Genomic DNA, 24,788 nt, shown 5'->3' with positions numbered 1-24,788 from the left:
TGTGTTGTCTGTCTGCATTTTACTCGGGTCTCCTCCTTCTCTCTTTGCCTCATCCCCAGCCCCGCCGTCGAGAAGTCACTTCTCGCTAGGGGCGTTCTCATATCTGCCGTGGGCGGCGACTAGCGACAGAGCTGCTTACAGCGTTCTTGCCTTCCCAGCCACCCTGGCTTTTCTGTGTCGCTATTAGTTAGCTACAGGACGCGAACGCTGCTGCAGGCTTATCCCAGCGAGTGAAATTGGAACTAATGAAAACCTAGTAACAGTCGGTGAGTACAACCTTATTTTACAAATGCGATCCGTTTTCGGGTGGAGGTCTTCTGTTCGATTGATTCAAAGGAAACAGCGGAAAGAAAGGAGGTATTTTCGGAGCAGTGAGGATAGCGGCATTGGGAGGGTGCCAAGAAGGCATGTCTATAGCTTTACTGTTACATTACCGTGCGTTACTGTAACCAATTCTTCTTTGCCGTTGCTGGCTCCACAAATGTGGCCCAGATTCTAGAAAATGAACACATACTGATTTCTGCACTAGATCTCAACAATGTTTCAATCCTACTTGTATGTTGCTGGCTGGCCACTTGGTATTTGAAGAGGCAACAGGGTTCGTCACAGCAGTTCGTAAGGTGTAGGGAGGAAGGACCGAAAGAAGGATGATTGTCCATTTCAATTTGAGAGATTTTGTTACTACTCGTTTCAGAAGTCACAGTCCCACACGTCCGATGGGGGAAGACTGCCGTGGGCATTTTATGATCGTGTTCAGATAGATTCCGGTATTCGTTCTTTAAAGTAGCTCACAAGAGAGGTTAGGCTACTGTCTGTTTGTATTTAGGCTATTATGCGGTCTGGCAGTATAATATAGGCTTTATATTGGTCAATGTAGAATAGTGTTCTTGTCCCAATAGACTGCTTTATTCCACTTGTGTAGGCTAATGACAAAAAACAACCACTGGAATGCAATTACAGAGTAGCCTAATTAGCAGTGGTGGAAAAAGTACCCAAATGACATACTTGAGTAAAAGTAAAGATACCTTAATAGAAAATGAATCAAGTAAAAGTGAAGGTCACCCAGTAAAATACTACTTGAGTAAAAGTCTAAAAGTATTTAATTTTTAAATATACCTAAGTATCAAAAGTAAATGTAATTGCCAGAATATACTTAAGTATGAAAAGTGAAAGTTTGAATAATTTCAAATTCCTTATATTAAGCCAACCAGATGGCACTATTTTCTTGTTGTTTTAAATTGACGGATAGCCAGGGGCACGCTCCAACACGCAGACATAATTTACAAAGCACTTATGTTTAGGGAGTCCGCCAGATAAGAGGCAGTAGGGATGATCAGGGATGTTCTCTTGATGTGTGTGTGAATTGGACCATCCTCCTGTCCTGCTAAGCATTCAAACAGTTTTTTTTTTTTTTTTTAACTTTTGGGTTCCAGGGAAAATGTATCGAGTAAAACATATATTATTTTCTTTAGGAATGTAGTAAAGTAAAAGTTGTCCCAAAAAATATAAACCCCCAAAAACTACTTAAGTAAAAATACTTGAAAGTACTACTTAAGTACTTTATGCCACTTCTAATTAGCCTACTGAAGTAGCTCACTAGGCAATATTGGTAGCCTACTAGACTAGAGTAATTACAGCATTACTGGTAATGTAAATTGTTGCCTGGAGCTTGGTTGGTTTTTCTTACACTGTATGCATTTTGCTTATGGTGTTCTCCCGAATCAAACATTCTTTAGGATGTGATTCACTCAAGATAACAACATAAGCCTGTTATAATATTGGCCATGTCTTTTGTTGTTGTTGTTGCTAAATGTGCCTTTGGTAATATGTACCGCTCTCCGGCACTTTTCTCTGGCACTTTGGGTAGTGTAGCCCTTGAATGTTTGATGTGTGGGGACGTCTTGAGAGGTTTCTATTGCTGTCTCTCTCTGCGTCTGCACTGGCGATCAGCTACCTTTCGGGATGGGCCATCAGACATAATACACTGTGCCCACTGCCCACACCAACACAGTGCTCACACACACACATGCTGGCAGAGCCGTAATCACACGGGAACAATGGCCACACACACACACACACACACAACTCAGGAAGCCTTCCAACATGCTTGTTGTAATCAGATAACTGACTGAGCAGAATCACTGCATGCTAAGTGAACAGGCCTAGGCATGGCTTAGAGCGGAGAGGACATTTTCCAAAGCACGGGTCGGTATCAACCAACATGTTGCAATTTGAATAGAAACCCAGAACATGAAAGCACTGGGTTTGGTCAGCGGGCTGGCGTGTGGATTGTGCGCGTGTGAGAGAGAACGCGCGCGTGTGTGTTGAACATAGCAGCGAGGAAATTTGCTTTCTGCTTCTGAAAAATAAAACGGGCTGGATGTCACGTTGAAGTGGAACTGCTCTGATCGCAATCGTCATGGATTTGATCTTCTACTAGTCTACAAGCTGAACCTGCCGGGCAGCGACGGTTTCAACATTTAATGAGAAGAGAAATCTCTAAACCATGGTGTTGGAATAATCATGCGGAAGTTAGGGTACAAAACTAACTACAGGGACAGAATATATTATACATCCAGTTACTAGTTCCTCAGAGTGCACAGGGCAGTGCATACTCAAAGCAGAAGGATAGTATTATCCTCTATTTCTACTAGTACAGGTACATTGAGATAGTAATGATGGATAATGTGTGCAACAGTGAGTGTGTGTGTGTGTGTGTGTGTGTTTTGGTGGAATGTTTGTCCTTCCCGCATTGAGGCATCTCGTGCTGCATTACAGACAGTAGTGTGACGGTCATTCTACCTCAATGGCTAAAAGACACAGCATTTCCTGTACTGTCCCCAAGCATGCTAGCCTTGCCTTGGCTTGCACCAGTTACTAGCCGTGTTCTACCTCACTGGCTAAAAGGGCATCTCCTGCAGACACTTTGTCGGGAGGCATGCTGTCCTATAGCTCTACACTAGCTCTACCTCACCCGCTCTACCTCAGTGGTTGAAGGAGAAGTTTACCTCAAATCCTGAAATTCTAATCCCAGTGATTCCATACATTAAAACGAGTTCAGATGAGTTGTCTCTCTCTTCCTGGGGTGCAGAACTGAGACAGCCGCAAAAAACGGGTCACGTGACTTGTGACTTTGCTGGATGCAGGCCTCGTTCTTTAAAAAAAAATGAAACGTTTAACCATTATTTCCCTAGGCAAGTCAGTTAAGAACAAATTATTATGTACAATGACATCCTACGAAAGGGCCTCCTGCGGGGACAGGGGCTGGTATTAAAAATAAATCAAATATAAATATAGGACAAAACACACGTCACTGCTCTGTTGTTAGTGAATGCATGATTTGCGATCTGTGGACAATGTATTGTGTTATTGAAAGCATACAGGCAAATAAGTTATTTTTGTCAAGTACCATCAAGAAATGTTTTGCCAGGAAATATGTACTTTTCACCTAAAAACATTTGATTCTTTTCTATCATTATTTTATGTAGCTGACTGCCACAGCAGCAGAGATGGGTAACAGCTGCACATGTGCACCCTCATGAGGGAGGGGGGGGGGGGGGTGTAATGAAGATACTGAAGATGGTACAGTGGCGTTTATAGTACCACTGGCGTAACAGTTTCTCTTCAATTATGTATTTACTTTTTCAGTAACTAAAGTTGGAAATCCAAACGTTGCAGATTTTTAAATTAAATTCATTTTTGATAAAACAGCATACTAATCAGCAACCAATATATAAAAAATGTGTGTGTGTGTGTGTATATATATATATATATATATATATATATATATATATATATATATATATATATATATATATATATATATATATATATATATATATATATATATATATATATATATATACACACACACGCGCCGCACACACACACACACACAACTGTCCTTTGTAGCCTATCTGAAACTGCATGACATGAGTCATCCTCACTCTCTACCAGCTTGAATAGAAAGTTGGTGTGCGTAAAACCAGTCTGTCAATGCTAAATAATAGTCAGTTCGCCCTCAACACACTAGCTTACTATGGAATTTTCCATTATGCAGTGTAGCCTATCTATAGCTGTATACTGTATTTAGCTGATATTTATACTTTTTCTATAAAATAAATTACACCTCAAATAGCCTAACAATGAGGAAACAATAACAATGAGATTAAGGATACATTTAGCCACTATTTATTGTTGAACTTAGCAGGTTTTGTCTGGTTAATAGCTTACACAAATGGGCTTCAATCAAGGTAAACAAAATAAATATTCAATGCAGAGGCCTATAGTAGCTAGAGTTTGCAACTGCGTGGCCTTGTATTTTTGTGTGCAAATGTTTTCACCACGGCCTGTAGGTCCAGGTTGTGGGCCCGACTGTTTTCTTTACTGAATATTGACAACCCGGACAGTCTTTCCTGAGACATTGTGCATTATACATCCATTGTGCTGCACACAATTTCAACTGCGGGCTCAATTCAATCCGTATTGCAGAAGTTCAGCTGTACTGCATGATTCAAATTTTAAAGGAACATTTCACGCTTTGGCATTTTGTCGGCTCGGCCTGAAAATACCTTTGCATTTCTATTGCGAAATCTATAACGGTTCAGCTTTACAGATTTTGAATAGAGCCCTGAGTCTTGAATGATGCATGAAAAGATATATAACAGCGATAAGGGGTTGTTGATATTGCAACCACACATCTCAAACACTGGTTTTCCTGAATCAAAGCTGGGGACGAGAGACTGAAAAACAGTTTCTGTCTTTATGGAGCGTTGTTTTGTCTCTTGTCGTGAGGCGTGTTTTGTCCTATTTATAATCCCAATCCCCCCGTCCCCGCAGGAGGCCTTTTGGTAGGCCGTCATTGTAAATAAGAATTTGTTCTTAACTGACTTGCCAAGTTAAATAAAAATACAATTCTATCTCCAGGCCGTCAGACTGTTAAATAGTCACGACTTGCCGGACTCTGCCCTGAATTTAGTCACTTGCAGGCTACCACCCGGTACTCTACCCTGCACCTTAGACTGCTGCCCTGTGTACATAGTCATTGAACACTGGTCACTTTAATAATGTTCACATACTGCTTTACCCGCTTCATATGAACACCGAGTGTACAAAACATTAGGAACACCTTCTCTTTCTATGATAGACTGACCAGGTGAAAGCTATGATCCCTTATTGATGTCACTTTATAAATCCAATTCAATCAGTGTAGATGAAGGGGATGAGACGGGTTTAAATAAGTATTTTTTTAAGCCTTGAGACAATTGAGATGTGGATTGTGTAGTAGGTGCCAGGCGCACCGGTTTGAGTGTGTCAAGAACTGCAACGTTGCTGGAGTTGTCACGCTCAACCGTTTCCCGTGTGTAAGAATGGTCCACCACCCAAAGGACATCCAGCCAACTTGACTCAATTGTGGGAAGCATTGAAGTCAACATGGGCCAGCATCCACGTAGAATGCTTTTGGCACCTTGTAGAGTCCATTCCCCAGCCAATTGAGGCTGTTCTGAGTGCAAAAGTGGGAGAGCAACTCAACATTAGGAACAAGTTCATAATATTTTGCACACTCGGTGCATGGGCAATGGCAATAACCCAAAAAGAACACCTCAAACTTCAGTGATCAGGCTAGGCTACATAGCTCTGCACGCTTGCTTTGTCGCGTTCCCTTCTCAAATGTGCCTTTGTATTTTGGCACCGCGCCAGATCCAGTCCATGGAAATGCAATCGCAAAAGCTGTGTCGTTAGATGGCATCTCTCATTCATATGCATCGTCACTGAAGCGCTTGCTACACACAGGTTGGCAGCAGGAGTATTTACATCGTATTTACTATTTCTGTATAATTGACCGTTTCTACTTAGCATGGTTCCCCCCACATGGGCGCGCACGTGCGCAGTTCTTACCCAATCCTCGCTGCTGTGGCATTCGCCTACCTCAAATAATTATATAAAATAATGTTTTAATAAAACAATGCATTTGTCCACTGTTCGCTGATTTGGGGATCAAGCGTTCACTGACAACGGAGCAGAGCAAGGTTTGCATCCAGCAACATCAGGAGTCACGTGACCGTTTTTGCAGCTGTCTCTCTCCTGCACTCCAGGGAGAGAGCGGGGGAGAGGGCAAACTCCACTCAAATGGAATCACTTGGGAGTTTCTGGATTTTGGGTAAACTTTTCCTTTGACACTGTTCTCATTGGCTACCTCACTAACTGGCTACCACTAACACCACATTTCCTACAGTATCCCCAAGCATGCTAGTCTACTCCTGCTGCACCAATCAATGGCTGTGGTTCAGTCAGTGTCCACAGGAAGTTAGCTCAGTGTTTGCGCCCTGTGCATTAATGTCAGGAAGGCGTGTGACCTGTGGGGCCATTGTGAGGTTTATTTTATCCCTCCTTCAGTATTGTTGTGAAAAGCCAAGCACAGCCGAGCTGCGGCGGCGGTGTAGAGTCGTCGCCGCAGCCGAGTAGAGTAGAGTAGAGTAGAGTAGAGTAGAGTAGAGTAGAGTAGAGTAGAGTAGAGTAGAGTAGAGTAGAGTGGCGCCGCAGAGGAGAGAAGCAGAGTAGCGCCGCAGAGGAGAGAAGCAGAGTAGCGCCGCAGAGGAGAGAAGCAGAGTAGCACCGCAGAGGAGAGAAGCAGAGTAGCACCGCAGAGTAGCGCCGCAGAGTAGCACCGCAGAGTAGCGCCGCAGAGTAGCACCGCAGAGTAGCGCCGCAGAGTAGCGCCGCAGAGGAGAGAAGCAGAGTAGCGCCGCAGAGGAGAGAAGCAGAGTAGCGCCGCAGAGTAGCGCCGCAGAGTAGCGCCGCAGAGGAGAGAAGCAGAGTAGCGCCGCAGAGGAGAGAAGCAGAGTAGCGCCGCAGAGGAGAGAAGCAGAGTAGCGCCGCAGAGGAGAGAAGCAGAGTAGCGCCGCAGAGGAGAGAAGCAGAGTAGCGCCGCAGAGGAGAGAAGCAGAGTAGCGCCGCAGAGGAGAGAAGCAGAGTAGCGCCGCAGAGGAGAGAAGCAGAGTAGCGCCGCAGAGGAGAGAAGCAGAGTAGCGCCGCAGAGGAGAGAAGCAGAGTAGCGCCGCAGAGGAGAGAAGCAGAGTAGCGCCGCAGAGGAGAGAAGCAGAGTAGCGCCGCAGAGTAGCGCCGCAGAGTAGCGCCGCAGAGTAGCGCCGCAGAGTAGCGCCGCAGAGTAGCGCCGCAGAGTAGCGCCGCAGAGTAGCGCCGCAGAGTAGCGCCGCAGAGTAGCGCCGCAGAGTAGCGCCGCAGAGTAGCGCCGCAGAGTAGCGCCGCAGAGTAGCGCCGCAGAGGAGAGAAGCAGAGTAGCGCCGCAGAGGAGAGAAGCAGAATAGCGCCGCAGAGGAGAGAAGCAGAGTAGCGCCGCAGAGGAGAGAAGCAGAGTAGCGCCGCAGAGGAGAGAAGCAGAGTAGCGCCGCAGAGGAGAGAAGCAGAGTAGCGCCGCAGAGGAGAGAAGCAGAGTAGCGCCGCAGAGGAGAGAAGCAGAGTAGCGCCGCAGAGGAGAGAAGCAGAGTAGCGCCGCAGAGGAGAGAAGCAGAGTAGCGCCGCAGAGGAGAGAAGCAGAGTAGCGCCGCAGAGGAGAGAAGCAGAGTAGCGCCGCAGAGGAGAGAAGCAGAGTAGCGCCGCAGAGGAGAGAAGCAGAGTAGCGCCGCAGAGGAGAGAAGCAGAGTAGCGCCGCAGAGGAGAGAAGCAGAGTAGCGCCGCAGAGGAGAGAAGCAGAGTAGCGCCGCAGAGGAGAGAAGCAGAGTAGCGCCGCAGAGGAGAGAAGCAGAGTAGCGCCGCAGAGGAGAGAAGCAGAGTAGCGCCGCAGAGTAGCGCCGCAGAGTAGCGCCGCAGAGGAGAGAAGCAGAGTAGCGCCGCAGAGGAGAGAAGCAGAGTAGCGCCGCAGAGTAGCGCCGCAGAGTAGCGCCGCAGAGTAGCGCCGCAGAGTAGCGCCGCAGAGGAGAGAAGCAGAGTAGCGCCGCAGAGGAGAGAAGCAGAGTAGCGCCGCAGAGGAGAGAAGCAGAGTAGCGCCGCAGAGGAGAGAAGCAGAGTAGCGCCGCAGAGTAGCGCCGCAGAGTAGCGCCGCAGAGTAGCGCCGCAGAGTAGCGCCGCAGAGTAGCGCCGCAGAGGAGAGAAGCAGAGTAGCGCCGCAGAGGAGAGAAGCAGAGTAGCGCCGCAGAGGAGAGAAGCAGAGTAGCGCCGCAGAGGAGAGAAGCAGAGTAGCGCCGCAGAGGAGAGAAGCAGAGTAGCGCCGCAGAGGAGAGAAGCAGAGTAGCGCCGCAGAGGAGAGAAGCAGAGTAGCGCCGCAGAGGAGAGAAGCAGAGTAGCGCCGCAGAGGAGAGAAGCAGAGTAGCGCCGCAGAGGAGAGAAGCAGAGTAGCGCCGCAGAGGAGAGAAGCAGAGTAGCGCCGCAGAGGAGAGAAGCAGAGTAGCGCCGCAGAGGAGAGAAGCAGAGTAGCGCCGCAGAGGAGAGAAGCAGAGTAGCGCCGCAGAGGAGAGAAGCAGAGTAGCGCCGCAGAGGAGAGAAGCAGAGTAGCGCCGCAGAGGAGAGAAGCAGAGTAGCGCCGCAGAGGAGAGAAGCAGAGTAGCGCCGCAGAGGAGAGAAGCAGAGTAGCGCCGCAGAGTAGCGCCGCAGAGTAGCGCCGCAGAGTAGCGCCGCAGAGTAGCGCCGCAGAGTAGCGCCGCAGAGGAGAGAAGCAGAGTAGCGCCGCAGAGGAGAGAAGCAGAGTAGCGCCGCAGAGGAGAGAAGCAGAGTAGCGCCGCAGAGTAGCGCCGCAGAGTAGCGCCGCAGAGTAGCGCCGCAGAGTAGCGCCGCAGAGTAGCGCCGCAGAGTAGCGCCGCAGAGTAGCGCCGCAGAGTAGCGCCGCAGAGTAACGCCGCAGAGTAACGCCGCAGAGTAGCGCCGCAGAGTAGCGCCGCAGAGTAGCGCCGCAGAGTAGCGCCGCAGAGTAGCGCCGCAGAGTAGCGCCGCAGAGTAGCGCCGCAGAGTAGCGCCGCAGAGTAGCGCCGCAGAGTAGCGCCGCAGAGTAGCGCCGCAGAGTAGCGCCGCAGAGTAGCGCCGCAGAGTAGCGCCGCAGAGTAGCGCCGCAGAGTAGCGCCGCAGAGGAGAGAAGCAGAGTAGCGCCGCAGAGGAGAGAAGCAGAGTAGCGCCGCAGAGGAGAGAAGCAGAGTAGCGCCGCAGAGGAGAGAAGCAGAGTAGCGCCGCAGAGGAGAGAAGCAGAGTAGCGCCGCAGAGGAGAGAAGCAGAGTAGCGCCGCAGAGGAGAGTAGCGCCGCAGAGGAGAGTAGCGCCGCAGAGGAGAGTAGCGCCGCAGAGGAGAGTAGCGCCGCAGAGGAGAGTAGCGCCGCAGAGGAGAGTAGCAGAGCAGGAGAGAAGCAGAGCAGGAGAGGAGCAGAGCATAGGAGAGCAGTACAGCAAAGTAGTGCCTCAGAGCAGCAGAGGGGAGGAGAGCAGTGCAGCAAAGGGGAGGAGAGCAGTGCAGCAGGGGGGAGGAGAGCAGTGCAGCAGGGGGGAGGAGAGCAGTGCAGCAGGGGGGAGGAGAGCAGTGCAGCAGGGGGGAGGAGAGCAGTGCAGCAGGGGGGAGGAGAGCAGTGCAGCAGAGGGGAGGAGAGCAGTGCAGCAGAGGGGAGGAGAGCAGTGCAGCAGAGGGGAGGAGAGCAGTGCAGCAGAGGGGAGGAGAGCAGTGCAGCAGAGGGGAGGAGAGCAGTGCAGCAGAGGGGAGGAGAGCAGTGCAGCAGAGGGGAGGAGAGCAGTGCAGCAGAGGGGAGGAGAGCAGTGCAGCAGAGGGGAGGAGAGCAGTGCAGCAGGGGGGAGGAGAGCAGTGCAGCAGGGGGGAGGAGAGCAGTGCAGCAGGGGGGAGGAGAGCAGTGCAGCAGGGGGGAGGAGAGCAGTGCAGCAGGGGGGAGGAGAGCAGTGCAGCAGGGGGAAGGAGAGCAGTGCAGCAGAGGGGAGGGGAGCAGCAGAGAAGAGTAGAGTATTGTGGAGCATCAGAAGAGGAGAGTATTGTGGAGCAGCAGAAGAGGAGAGTATTGTGGAGCATCAGAAGAGGAGAGTATTGTGGAGCATCAGAAGAGGAGAGTATTGTGGAGCAGCAGAGAAGAGGAGAGTATTGTGGAGCAGCAGAGAAGAGGAGAGTATTGTGGAGAAGAGGAGAGTATTGTGGAGCAGCAGAATAGAGGAGAGTATTGTGGAGCAGTAGAGGAGAGTATTGTGGAGCAGAAGAATACAGTAGAGTAGAAGAATACAGTAGAGTAGAAGAATACAGTAGAGTAGAGCAGCAGAATAGAGGATAGTAGAGCAGAGGAGCGCAGTGCAGCAGAGGGGTAGAGCAGAGTAGAGCTAGCTCAAGGTCATATTTGGAGAACGCTAGCTCTCCTGCCAGAGCAAATCAACCTACTTACTTTAGCCACTGGGATGGCTTTCTAATAGATCATTATTATTATTATTATGCCACTTATCTTGAAATAGGTATCCTTTGTAAAATAGATGTTTTATCTCTGGTCTGGTACTCTGGGCTCCACGTCACTCTGCTCTGCTTTTGGCCCCATTTGGATGTAAATGGACAGCATGACTCAGTGCCTGGTGGTACCAGGGCTGTTGGTCAGATCTCCAACACATTGGTGCGGCTGGCTTCCTTCCGGGTTAAGCAGGCATTGCGTCAAGAAGCAGTGCGACTTGGCTGGGTTGTGTTTCGGGGGACGCACGGCTCTCGACCTTCGCCTCTCTACTCTTTCAATTTATTGAATTGTTGCAATTTTTTTTTTTTTTTTTTTTACTCTTTTCAATTTTAGTTTGTGGCAAAAAAATAGTTATGTCACGTAAACATGGATTCCCTGTTGAAAAACAATATAGAATTGCGGGAAAATGGTTTTAAAATGCAAACATTTTCATGGGTAGGACTGTGCACACCTGCTTTTATACAAAGTCAGGTGTCCATGAATAGACCTACAGGTATGATTTGAAGAATAAAGCGGGTGTTAAACAGGGGCTTTGAAACACAGAAAGCAACAGTTGACTACTCCACTGTTGACACTAAATAAAAGTATGTGGACACTTGCTCCTCGAACATCTCATTCCAAAATCATGGGTATTAATATTGTCATTGTCATTTAGGGGTCCCCCCCCTCCATTCATAACACATTGCAGCTTTAGAAGCAGGAACTTGCAGACCAGACAGAGTTGTCCCTAACCCTGGCTGCGGGTAAGAGATGTGGTATTGAAACGCTAGCAGTAAGAGAAGCAACTGTGTGTGTGCGTGCATACTTTCACATGTGCTGCTGCTACTGTTTATTGCCTATCCTGATTACCTAGTCACTTTTACCCCTACCTACATGTACATATTATCTCAACCGCCTCATACCCCTGCACATTGAGTACCGGTACTCCTTGTATATAGCCTCGTTATCATTGTACTATTTATTTAAAAAAATAGTTGGTACTTTTTCTTGCTTTTTAACTTTGCATTGTTGGGAAAGGGCTTGTAAGTAAGCGTTTCACGGTGAAGTCTACATCAAATTGTTACTGGTCACATACACATATTTAGCAGATGTTATTGCGGGTGTAGCGAAATGCTTGTGTTCCTGGCTCCAACATTGCAGTAGTATCTAAAAACGATTCACAACAACACACACATCTAAAAGTAAAAGAGTGCAATTTAAGAAATATATAAATATTATATTGCGCAATGTCAGAGTTGCATTGACTAAAATACAGTAGAATAGAATACAATATATACATATGAGATGATTAAAACAGTATGTAAACATTATTAAAGTGACTAGTGTTCCATTATTAAAGTGGCCAGTGATTCTAAGTCTATGTATATAGGGCAGCAGACTCTAAGGTGCAGGGTTGTGTAACCGGGTGGAAGCCGGCTAGTGATGGCTATTTAACAGTCTGATGGCCTCAAGATAGAAGCTGTCTCTCGGTCCCAGCTTTGATGCACCTGTACTGACCTCGCCTTCTGGATGATAGCGGGGTGAGCAGGCAGTGGCTCGGATGGTTATTGTCCTTGATGATCTTTTTGGTCTTCCTGTGACATTGTGTGCTGTACGTGTCCTGGAGGGTGCGTTGTTTGCCCCCCGGTAATGCTTTGGGCAGACCACACCACCCTCTGGAGAGCCTCGCGGCTGCGGACGGTGCAGTTGCCGTACCCGGTGGTGATGCAGCCCGACAGGATGCTTTCAATTGTGCATCTGTAAACATTTTGTGAGGGTTTTAGGTGACAAGACACATTTCTTTAGCCTCCTGAAGTTGAAGAGGCTCTGTTGCGCCTTTCACCACACTGTCTGTGTGGGTGGTCCATTTTCAGTTTGTCAGTGATGCGTAAGGAACTTGAAGCTTTCCACCTTCCCCACTGCGGTCCCGTCGATAGGGGGGTCCACCCTCTGCTGTTTCCTGAAGTCCACGATCATCTCCTTTGTTTTGCTGACGTTGCGTGAGATGTTGTTTTCCAGGCACCACACTCCCAGAGCCCTCACCTCCTCCCTGTAGGCTATCGTCATCATTGGTAATCAAGCCTACTACTGTTGTGTTGTCTGCAAACTTGATGATTGAGTTGGAGGCATGCTCGACCACGCAGTCATGGGTGAACAGGTAGTACAGAAGGGGGCTGAGCATGCACCCTTGTGGGGCCCAAGTTTTGAGGATCAGTGGAGTGGAGGTGATGTTTCTACCTTCACCACCTGGGGGCGGCCCGTCAGGAAGTCCAGGACCCAGTGGCACAGGGCGAGGTTCAGACCCAGGGCTTTGAGCTTAATGATGAGCTTGGAGGGTGCTATGGTGTTGAATGCTGAGCTATAGTCAATACACAGCGTTCTTACATACAATGGGGAGAACAAGTTTTTGATACACTGCCGATTTTGCAGGTTTTCCTACTTACAAAGCATGTAGAGGTCTGTAATTTTTATCATAGGTACACTTCAATTGTGAGAGACGGAATCTAAAACAAAAATCCAGAAAATCACATTGTATGATTTAAGTAATTCATTTGCATTTTATTGCATTTTATTAATTTTTTTAAAAATCGGCAAAATCCGCGTCCAAAATGACCAATTTCCGATTGTTATGAAAACTTGAAATCAGCCCTAATTAATCGGCCATTCCGATTGAATCGGTCGACCTCTAGTCCACATGATCAAAAAAAATCCTGAAGCATGGATTCCGATTGGTCAGACCAGCGTTGAATAGTACGAAACACTGGCACGTCCTGTTTGAGTTTCTGCCTATAGGACGGGAGGAGCAAGATGGAGTCAGGGTCAGATTTGCCGAAAGGAGGGTGGGGGAGGGCCTTGTAAGCATTCTGGAAGTTTGGATAGCAATGGTCGAGAGTCTTAGTGGCGTGAGTAGGACACTCTATGTTGATAGAACTTCGGTAGCCTAGTCCTCAGATTTGCTTTGTTAAAATCCCTAGTTACAATAAATGCAGCCTCGGGATATGTGGTTTTCAGTTTGCATAATTTCCAGTTAAGGTCTTTGAGGGCCGTCGAGGTTTCGGCTTGAGGTTGAATGTAAACAGCCGTGACGATGACGGGGGAGAATTCTCTTGGGAGATATTTAATTGTGAAGTATTCTAGGTCGGGTGAACAAAATGACTTGAATGTTCCTAGAATTACACATGAGTGGTTAATCATGAAACGCACCCCTCCGCCCATCTGCTTACCGGAGATATTTATTTCTGTCTGTGAGATGTACTGAGAATCCTGGTCTGTTTTTCATTGTTTCTCAACCAGATGTTGCTGATTGGTCCCCCAGATAGATAGCTAACACTGATTAAGTCAGCTCTACAGTGCTAGTTTTAATCGAAGAGGTTCTCCAATGAGGAGAACCGTGTCTTTTCGGTTACTGGCAAAAGTGGTTGAGAAACATTATTTGAAGTGGAGATTTCCTCGTGTGTTGAAGGCTGAAGTCTGTGTGCTGGCTGGGTACCAGTATTTCAGCAGCCAGACAGTCTTTTGTGTAACCGGCCTGATTTGGTACAACGACTGGGGAGACAATGACCCAGAATCAGGTTGACCTGAGTGCTTTAAATCAACCAAGGAAAGCTTTCTCATTATACATTATCTCACGCCCCCCCCCCTCCCCCCCAGCACCAAGTAGGACAAGTAATCCAGACTGAATAAAACGTCCTCCAAGTCCTTGGGGCTGGAGTAGGGAGTGGTGGAGGGCTGGACAAACTCGAGGAAGGTAAAGAATGTTCAAGATGCTGGGAATGGGTGGAGGGATGAAGGAAGGAAGGAAGACAGGCAGGCAGTTGATGAGAAGGAGTGGTACAAGTAAGAGGAGAGTAGAGCTGTGTTTTCGTCAAGTAGGAGACAAGGGCATTTACTAGGGCTGGGCGGTATACCTCTAACGGTATTTGAATGTTTGGTTTGTTAAAAGTGATACGCTGTGTGTATCGTACATTTTTATAGTTTACTTCGCTACTTGAGTCATCTCTCTCCATACTACTTTCCATACAGACTTAGCCCCACCCATGTCACTCAAGGAGCGCATTTGTTGTTCCTCAACCATGAGACGCTTGCGTTCAGTCTGCATGGTCATTGCAGCACATGCAACAATGTTGATGACAACGATGCTGTTTTCACTTTGCTTCTTAAAACCTGTTAAGGCTAGGGGGTGCTGTTGTCACTATTTATGGAAATCGTGTAATTTTTGAAACGGCTTCCTACAAAATTCTTGATCGTACAATATGCATATTATTATTATTATTGGATAGAAAACAGTCTATAGTTTCTATAGCCGTTGAAATTTTGTCTGTAAGTGGAACAGAACTCATTCTACAGCAATTTCCCTGTCATGGAGTCAGATTTCACACATTTTGGCCCCTGTTCTGGAGTCAGTTTTAAGGCCACTGTTATTCCTATGAGTATACGGACACTGCTTACGTCTTCCCCTGGATGCCTTTACGTGATGACGCTTTGAATGGTATCGATTGCCCAATCACAGCCACTATAAATGAAAAAATCCTGTAGGTAGGAACTCTTTTCTAGGTGCGTCAGGCGCGCGGAGGACACCGACCTACTGTTTTTCCAAGCATTAGTGTAGCCAGTTATATTTCTCCGGTCATATTTTTACTCGTTATAGGAGTTAAAAACATCATAAGGTAGTTAATTTAAAGCGTTTTATAGCAATTTATATTCGTTTAGTGCGATTTTGGGACATTTATTTCTGAGCCACTGTGAATCTCTGGGCACCGTTCCAGTTCATGCCGAACACAATGTGCATTTCTGCATGGCAAGAGGACAGCTTTCGACCAAAAGACGATTAGACCCAAGAAAGGATTCTTTGACCAAGATTCTGATGGAAGAACAGCTCAAAGTAGGAACAATTTATTATGATAAATCGTGTTTCTGTCGAAAAATGTTACTGGCTTAGGACGCCATCTTTTTTGACGTAGCTTCGCTTGGCGCAAACTGTATTGAAAAGTAAGGATAATTAAAAAAATGTAATTCCGCGATTGTATTAAGAATTAAATTGTCTATCAATCGCTGTCCACCCTATATTTTTTAGTCACGTTTATGAGTATTTATGTATACGACTAGATCACTGTCTAATATGGCGCACGACATTTTCTGACCAGCTGGGCTACTTTTCTCATTGTCTAACCATGATTTGGTGGCTAAATATGCACATTTTCGAACAAACTGTATATGTATGTTGTAATGTGATGTTACAGGAGTGTCATCTGAAGAATTCTGAGAAGGTTAGTGAAAAAAATAATATATTTTGGCGATGTTTACGTTATCGCTCTCTTTGGCTAGAATCAATGCTGGGGTAATGTTTGTACATGTGCTATGCTAATATAACGATTTATTGTGTTTTCGCTGTAAGACACTTAGAAAATCTGAAATATTGTCTGTATTCACAGGATCTGTGTCTTTCGATTAGTGTATGCTGTGTATTTTTACGAAATGTTTGATGATTAGTAAGTAGGTAAACACGTTGCTCATTGTAATTATTCTATTCCATTTGTGACGGTGGGTGCAATTGTAACCTATGCCATCTACCTGAAATATGCACATTTTTCTAACAAATCCTATCCTATACCATAAATATGTTATCAGACTGTCATCTGAGGAGGTTTTTTCTTGGTTGGTGGCTATCAATATCTTAGTTTAGCTGAATTGGTGATAGCTACTGGTGTTGGTGGACAAAGAAAAGATGGTGGATTATGCTAATGTGTTTAGCTAATAGATTTACATCTTTACATATTGTGTCTTCCCTGTAAAACATTTTAAAAATCGGACATGTTGGCTGGATTCACAAGATCTGTGTCTTTCATTAGCTGTATTGGACTTTAATGTGTGAAAGTTAAATATTTAAAAAAAATTTTTTTTTTGAATTTCGCGGCTCTGCCTTTTCAGTGGGGGTGGGGGGGGGGGGGGGTGTGCCGCTAGCGGCACCCCGGGGCTAGACAGGTTAATAGAAGTTCACTAGCGTTCTATAATTGCACTATTGGTTTGTTTCATACATCTGCAAACAGTTTATTTTCTTAGCAAGTTGGGCCTAAAGTTTTGTTAGCCATTAATGCTAATCGCTAGTTAGTGGGCTAGCTAACTAACTAGCAAATAAATCTGCTGAGTCAGAACAAACTTAATGAGCTATATAGCCTGATAATACCAGTGATGGTGTAGACCTAAATCAGCATGTTTGTGCAACTATATCTTCTAAATCAGAGGAATATGCAAAGAATGAATATATTAGCTACATGAAGAAGCTAAGAGAGAAGATTCAATGTAGCCAAAGATTATAGGATCCCCTAGGAAGCACTTATCAACACTTTGGTTTCTACCTTATCACAATAACTCCTCCCTGGAATTTTCATTCGTTGTCATGTCAAACACTACTGTATTCAAAGTGCCCACTATTATATTCTAACAATAGAATTAGAATAATCATCCTATTTCCATGATTCCAACAGTTTCTTGTCTTACATCTGCAAGCAGAGTTTGAACATCATACAGGATGGCATTGTCACCCTCAATCTGTGCAATGTCTACTGCTATAGGTTTCAGGAGTTTCAGGCAGCTTACCACTCTCTCCCTAAACACATCATCCAAGAGGATCCTTTTGATGGGGCTGTCCATATCAGCAGCCCCATCAAGTGATATGGCCATTTCTTGGAGAGACTCCTTCCCCTCCAGGAGACTGTCAAACATGATGACAACACCACCCCAATGGGTGTTGCTGGGCAGCTTCAATGTGGTGCTCTTATTCTTCTCACTTTGCTTGGCGAGGTAGATTGCTGCTATAACTTGATGACCCTTCACATACCTAACCATTTCATTGGCTCTCTTGTAGAGTGTATGCTTTGTTTTCAGTGCCATGAAATCCTTGAGGAGCAGATTCAATGCATGAGCAGCACAGCCGATGGGTGTGATGTGAGGGTAGGACTCCACTTTAGACCAAGCAGCCTTCATGTTTGCAGCATTGTCTGTCACCAGTGCAAATACCTTCTGTGGTCCAAGGTCATTGATGACTTCCTTCAGCTCATCTGCAATGTAGAGACCGGTGTGTCTGTTGGCCCTTGTGTCTGTGCTTTTGTAGAATACTGGTTGAGGGGTGGAGGTGATGTAGTTATACTTTGTGATTATTTCTTGCCCACAAACTTTAGACCACCCATCAGAGATTGCAATACAGTCTGCTTTCTCTATGATTTGCTTGGCCTTCACTTGAACTCTGTTGATCTCTGCATCCAGCAAATGAGTAGATAAATCATGTCTGGTTGGAAGAACGTATGCTGTGCAAAGAACATTCAGAAATCTCTTCCAATACACATTGCCTGTGAGCATCAGAGGTGAACCAGTTGCATACACAGCTCGAGCAAGTCATTCATCAGCATTTCTCTGACTACGTTCCTCCAATTAGTCAAAAAAACTTCTGATTCCAGGAGGACCATGAGCTGTTGCTATTGATAAGGTGTCTGATTCATCATTTTCACCGAAAAATAGAAGTAGAGGGACTTTTGTCAGAGGTTGCTTGTTGTGCGAGCTGAAGGAACTTTATGCCCTTGGCCAGATGATTCTACATCTTTGTTGTGTTCTTCACATATGATTTGGCACAGTATTTGCAAATGTACACAGCTTTTCCTTCTACGTTAGCTGCAGTGAAATGTCTTTACACATCAGAAAGTGCCGTGGCATTTTCCTGTAAAGATTAGAAGAAAAATGTTTAAAAAAACCCAGATACAATTCCATGTACAGATAAATAGTTAAGCCGTTATCTTACAAAGGAGTTGTTTAATCTAAATGTTTTAAAATGAAACTGAATTAACTCTTCAGTTAACAGGCTCAAGCAAGCTAAAACCCACATGGTAGCAAACACGAACTAGCAGAAATTGTTAACAAGTTAGAAATGATTTAAACACACTTTGCTGTAGGCTACTATTTACTAGTTAACTTCTTATGGCTGGGGGCAGTATTGCGTAGCTTGAATGAATAAGGTACCCAGAGTAAACTGCCTGCTACTCAGTCCCAGAAGCTAAAATATGTATATTATTAGTATATTTGGATAGAAAACACTTGAAAGTTTCTAAAACTGTTTAAATGATGTCTGTGAGTATAACAGAATTCATATGGCAGGCAAAAACCTGAGAAGAAATCCAACCAGGAAGTGGGAAATCTGAGGTTTGTTGTTTTTCAACTCATTCCCTATTGAAGATACAGTGGGATATTGGTCATGTTGCACTTCCTAATTCAATAGTCTTTAGAACCTTGTTTGATGCTTCTACTGTGAAGTGGGGGCGAATGAGAGGGGAATGAGTCAGGGCTCTGGCAGAGTGCCATGAGCTGACGACGCTCGTTCACGTGTGGAACTTTTGTTATTCAAAAACATAAAAAATACATATTCATATTTTGACCATATCGCCCTGCCCTAGCATTTACTGTACATGTAAAATGCCCCATGAGCACTAACATGTGAAGGTCAGTGGAGCACATCAAATTTGGTGTTAAATGAAAGCTACGATTCTGTTTTTCTTAGGTGAAATCAAGCCATATATTTAAAAAAAATTGACCATTTTTAATCCTACAAATTGGGAATAAGGAAAGGCTTTGATTTCTTGACAAACGGATGGAAAGGGGTCTTAGACAACATCAAGTGTGCGAGTACTTTACCGTACTGAACTCTACTGTACAGTTTTTTGCTGTACTCTTCTTTGCTGTGATGTCCAAACTTGTGAAACAGAAATGTTTGTTAGATTTGGTCTTGGTTGGGTGCGTAGCTCATTAGAATAATAGCCAGCGTGTAGATTAATACCCGAACATGCAAAGGATGATACTACATGTTTCTACATTTGTTTATCTATTCAGGATACATCACCATGAAGAGAATGACATTCATAATTATGCATTTCTGTATAGGGGAATTTCCACGAACCGAATGATGCTTAGACTTTTCACTTTAAAATGTCTGTCAAACAAAAACCATTGATTGCAAAGTTAAAGGGCTACTGCAGGAGTTCAGGATTTAGGTCGCAAGCTATAAATGACCTAAATCTTAATCTTGCGGTGTCCCTTGAACTTTGTTCACTTATCAGATTGCAATCAATTGTTTATATCATAGCTGACACCCCATTCTGTCTGCAGACATCTTTAAATCTTAATTTGGAGTAGATATTTAACATTGTTTTTGGAAAACTTGGCCAAATAAATTGACCATCATTCTGTTACCAGACCTTACATCTGCACTGTTCTTCGCGTAAATGCATTTTTGTCACTTTCTGTGTAAATTATTCATACAGATATAAACTTTGAAATCAATGGTGTTTGTTTTGGCGTGTATTTTATAGTGAGAAATCTGAGTGCCAGCGTAATTCCGTTGCCATGGAATTGCCCGTGTGCATATTACCTTGATACCAGTGGGGGTTGGTGCTGTTTAAGATTAGGGAGGATTTTTTTAAAATTATGAGCATGACCTTATTTCTATTACAACATATTGGATGACTGTCATTAATATTCCATTCACCCAGTTCAATGTAACATCATCAATAAGTTTAGGCTACTACATGATACTCAACTTTTCTCTATACCCAGCATGAGGCTGCTACAACCTAGCCTACGAATAAAAGTTTATAACGTAGGTGCACAGGTTGAGAGACAAATTGGAGTAATCAAGGTGACAACACAGTGACACGTTCAAAACCTCCTTGCACATTCTTGCCTGCATCTAGCTGACATAGGGTGTAATCATTAGTGCAAACAAGAGTTTCTATTGGACAAATTCAGGTAGTTTTATCCCCTTTTTGTTCCGTTTGCTTCCATTTTTAAGAAAATGTTTTTCAACAGAATCAGCGGAAAAATAGACCTTTTGATCACCCGCACACCCGCACATGGTTCACTTTCATAGCAGCCACATACAAACATCCTCATCACTTTGCTCATGGTATGATTCATTCTCGCATCGACGCACTCTCCTCCTCTCGCCCTTTCCCTTCGCTTGTGGACTTGAGTGCACAACACAACAGCTGTCTGTGACCAGGTAAAAAAATAAATAATCCAAGCCAAACCTTCATACCATAACTGCTAACCGCTACACACATTCTACATTGTTTGATTGATTTTGGAGGAAGCCAACCACCGACCTAGATAGCTAACAAGCTACTAAATTAGCAAACCAGATGCACAACTGCAGAGCATTTAATACATTTTAGAGAGTTAATTTAATAGTTATAAGATGTCTAGCTGGCAAAAAATGTAGCTGTGAATACCATACTGTAATTAGATCACCTGGCGCATGCTGCACGACAGAGTGATTCACAAGGCTCTGGTCTCATTGTTGTGTGTTTTAAACAAACACCACGTGACTGGGGACTACCGGTAAGCGTCATAATGAAAAATTACATGACATGTGAAATGAAGAACGCAATCTTTTTGGGTCTCCTAACATATTGCACAAGTTGACAGCAGGTAGTGCATTCGGGAAGTATTCAGATCCCTTGACTTTTTCCACATTCTGTTATGTTGCAGCCTTTATTATAAAACTTCAATCTACACACAATACCCCATGACAAAGCAAAAACATTAAACATGTATTTTTTTGTATACATACATACAAGCTGGCTGTAATGTGCCTTTTACTGAGGAGTGGCTTCTGTCTGTCCACTCTACCATGAAGGCCTGATTGGTGGAGTGTTGCAGAGATGGTTGTCCTTCTGTAAGGTTCTCGCATCTCCACAGAGGAACTCTGGAGCTCTGTCAGAGTGACCATCGGGTTCTTCTCTCCCGATTTTCGCTTTGTCATTATGGCGTATTTAGAGTAAATTGATGAGGGAACTTTTATTTAATCAGTTTTGGAATACGGCTGTAATGTAACAAAGTGGAAAAAGTAGTATTTACCTAAGTTGCTGCAAATATTCAAATGTGTAACATTTTTTCAACTAAATAGTTTTGACGGTATTGAAAAACCATCCGGTGGCTTTTTCCAAATACCCCAGCATAGGGTATATACGGTATATCACCCAAGCCTAGCATGAAAGTGTGTGCGCAACAGTGACATTGTAGGTGTGGTAGGTGACTGTACATGTAAATAGGGCTGGAAAAGGACTGGTAGTAGGAATACTGTGTATAAATACTTATGGTAATATACTAGTGGTAATAGATGCAAGTAAACAATAGTAACAGTGAGCAGTAGCAGCATAAATAGATATATACTAATTAGGATCACCTGCTCTTTCCATGACATATGCTGACCAGGTGAATCCAGGTGAAAGCTATAATCCCTTATGGATGGCATCTGTTAAATCCACTTCAATCAGTGTAGATGAAGGGGAGGAAACAGATTTTTTAAAGAAGGATTTTGGATTTAAGTGCCTTTTGGACGGTGTATGGTAATAGGTGCCAGGCGCACCGGTTTTAGTGTGTCAATAAGTGCAACCCTGCTGGGTTTTTCACACTTAACAGTTTCCCGTGTGTATCAAGAATTGTCCGCCACCGAAAGGACATCCAGCCAACTTGACACAACTGTGGGAAGCATTGGAGTCAACATGGGCCAGCATCCCTGTGGAACGCTTTCGACACCTTGTAGAGTCCATGCCCTGAAGAATTAAGGCTGTTCTGAGGGCTAAAGGGGGGTAACAACTCCATATTATGAAGGTGTTCCTAATGTTCTGTACATGTGAACAGGAGTAGTAGTGACCAGTAGCAGGATAAAATAGATAGGAATTAATGGTAATGGCAGTCAATAATCAATGAACAGCAGAGTAGTGGTACCAACACATCTAATCAATAATCATTTTAGCAGCGTAGGTGTGTGTTGGAGCAGTAGTTGTTAGCCATTTAAGTCTTATGGCCAGGGTATTGAAGCTGTTTAGGATTCTGTTGGTCTGAGCCTTGACGCACCGGTACCGTCTGCCAGGCGGGAGAATGGAGAACGGTCCATGACTCCGGCTGGAGTAATTTTGGCAACAAAAATAATTCTCAGACACCGCCTGGCATGTACGTCCTGGGTGGCAGGGAGCTTGCCCCCAGTGATGCGGGGGCACCTCCGCACCTCCCTCTGTAGGTGGTACAACCAGTAAAGGATGGAGCAGATGTGAAAGTTAGAGGCCATGCCTAATAATCACATTTGATTTGTTAGATGCGCCAAATACAGCAGGTGTAGACCTTTTACAGTGGAATGCTTACTTACAAGGCCCTAACCAACAATACAGTTTTAAGAAAAAAAGTGTAAAAGTATTTACAAAAATAATCTGAGGTAAAAAATAAAGAAATAAAGAACATTTCAGCCTCCTGATGGAGATGAGGCACTACTGTGCCTTCTTCACAACTGTGCTGGTGTGAGAGGATCATGATAAGTGCTCGGTGATGTAGACACCGAGGAACTTGAAACTCTTGACCCATGCACGTGGGTGTGCACCCGCCCCCGTTTCCTGAAGTCCACCTATCAGCTCCTTGGTCTTGCTAATGTTGAGGGAGAGGCTGTTGTTGTTGTCCTGGCACCATACTGCCAGGTCTCTGACTTCCTCCCTGTAGGCTGTTTTTGGGGATAGGATTTGTGGAAGTCAGATTGAAACATGGTGATTAGAGACTTGGATAGGGAGAGGCTGAAAATGTCAGTGAAAACGCCTGCCAGCTGGTCTCCGCATGCCCCGAAGACCCGCTGTGGAATACCATCTGACACTGCTGCCTGAAGACTATTGACCCGCTTAAAAACCTCGGCCTCGGGGAGAGAGATCACCCAATCTTCCGGATGAGCGGGGGCCCTCACGCATGGCTCTGTGTTGTTTTTGTCGAAGTGTACATAAAAGGCAGTGAGTTTGTCTGGTAGAGAGGCATCATGCAACAGTCTTTTTTTTGTTGCTAAATGCAATTTGTAACCTTTAAAGATATGAACATTTTTAAGCTCAACAACAAGTGTCCGTCGCCCTCTTCTCATGTACAGAATCACCCGTTCGAGCCCTAAAGTCCCGTGCAACAGCTAACCCAGTTCATGTGATAGCCTCAAAACAGTCTCCCGGGTGGCGCAGTGGTCTAGGGCACTGCATCGCAGTGCTAGCTGCGCCACCAGAGTCTCTGGGTTCACGCCCAGGCTCTGTCGCAGCCGGCCGCAACCGGGAGGTCCGTGGGGCGACACACAATTGGCATAGCGTCGTCCGGGTTAGGGGTTAGGGAGGGTTTGGCCGGTAGGGATATCCTTGTCTCGGTATGTAAAAAATGTAATAAAAATGTATGCACTCTACTGTAAGTCGCTCTGGATAAGAGCGTCTGCTAAATGACTAAAATGTAAAAAAATTTAAATGTAAAACTTAACATGGCTTCTCATTGGCTAAACCAAATCAGGTCACCCATTTCACATGAACAGCACATTAAAGAATTCAACCAAATGTGATCTTAAATGATTGACGGGTTGTTTCTTTGAAGTTTAAACATGAAAGTAAAATAAGTGTTTGATGCAATACGATTACTAAATATACTCCGTAGTAAAATGTAATGCTTCTAATACATGGTTTTAACAGGGTATCACACTAATCTGAGAGAGAATATCAGTTTCTCCGACTGGTGTTAGGTGGTGATTTACATGAATCAGTGGGACCTGGAGAAAGAACAGACCTAGCTAGGCAGACCCAGGCAGAGGCCTGGAACATACCACCTGGGCTGGGTGGGCTAAGGGGTGTCCTACCCCTCTCAGCTGCACTAACACAGACATTGAGGAAGGGGAGGACCATCCTCCTTAGTGAATTTCATAAAAATAGTGAAACCGTTTAATCTTAAGACTAACAGTACTAACTATATTAACGTCAGCAAATAATGATTTAAAACACACAGTTTTGCAATATCCTTAACAGCACTCTCTGTGGTAGCACCATGGTGCAGCCGGAGGACAGCTAGTTTCCGTCCTCCTCGGTGTACATCGACTTCGATACAAAACCTAGGACAGTCGTGGTTCTCGCCTCCTTCCATAGACTTACGCCCTCCAACCTATCAGAGCCCTTACAGCATGAACTGACCTGTTGTCCACCCAATAAAAGGATCAGCGGATTAATCTAGTACTGAAAGCATAAGATACAGCTATCTAGTACTGCAGTGCATAAAATGGGGTGAGTAGTTGACTCAGAGACAATAGTTGAACAGTTTTGAACAAATTAGTTTCCCCAAAAATGAAGGAGAAGTGAGATATATATTAACGTCAGCAAATAATGATTTAAAACACACAGTTTTGCAATATCCTTAACAGCACTCTCTGTGGTAGCACCATGGTGCAGCCGGAGGACAGCTAATTTGGCTATATTTAATTATTATTATTATTATTATTTTTTACTTAGCCAGGGAATTCAACTAGCTACTTAAATACTCGCCTCAAATGGTGAGGGATGCT

General features: G+C 45.1%; 1 protein-coding gene across 2 annotated transcripts in view; it reads left to right on the top strand.

The window, feature by feature from the left end:
* The first annotated feature begins 119 nt into the window (after positions 1-119).
* LOC129814847 (protein phosphatase 1 regulatory inhibitor subunit 16B-like) overlaps positions 120-24,788 on the top strand; it is a 134,568-nt gene continuing 109,899 nt past the window's right edge. For both annotated transcript variants that reach the window (XM_055867936.1, XM_055867935.1), the window contains exon 1: positions 120-266. The gene's annotated coding sequence lies outside the window, so the exon portion shown is untranslated. The remainder of the gene's footprint in view (positions 267-24,788) is intronic.

The sequence above is a fragment of the Salvelinus fontinalis genome, chromosome 18 (assembly GCF_029448725.1).
Source record: "Salvelinus fontinalis isolate EN_2023a chromosome 18, ASM2944872v1, whole genome shotgun sequence".
NCBI classification, from domain to species: domain Eukaryota; kingdom Metazoa; phylum Chordata; class Actinopteri; order Salmoniformes; family Salmonidae; genus Salvelinus; species Salvelinus fontinalis.
The sequence above is the reverse complement of the archived record's forward strand: the minus strand, read 5'-3'. Positions and strand labels throughout refer to the sequence as shown.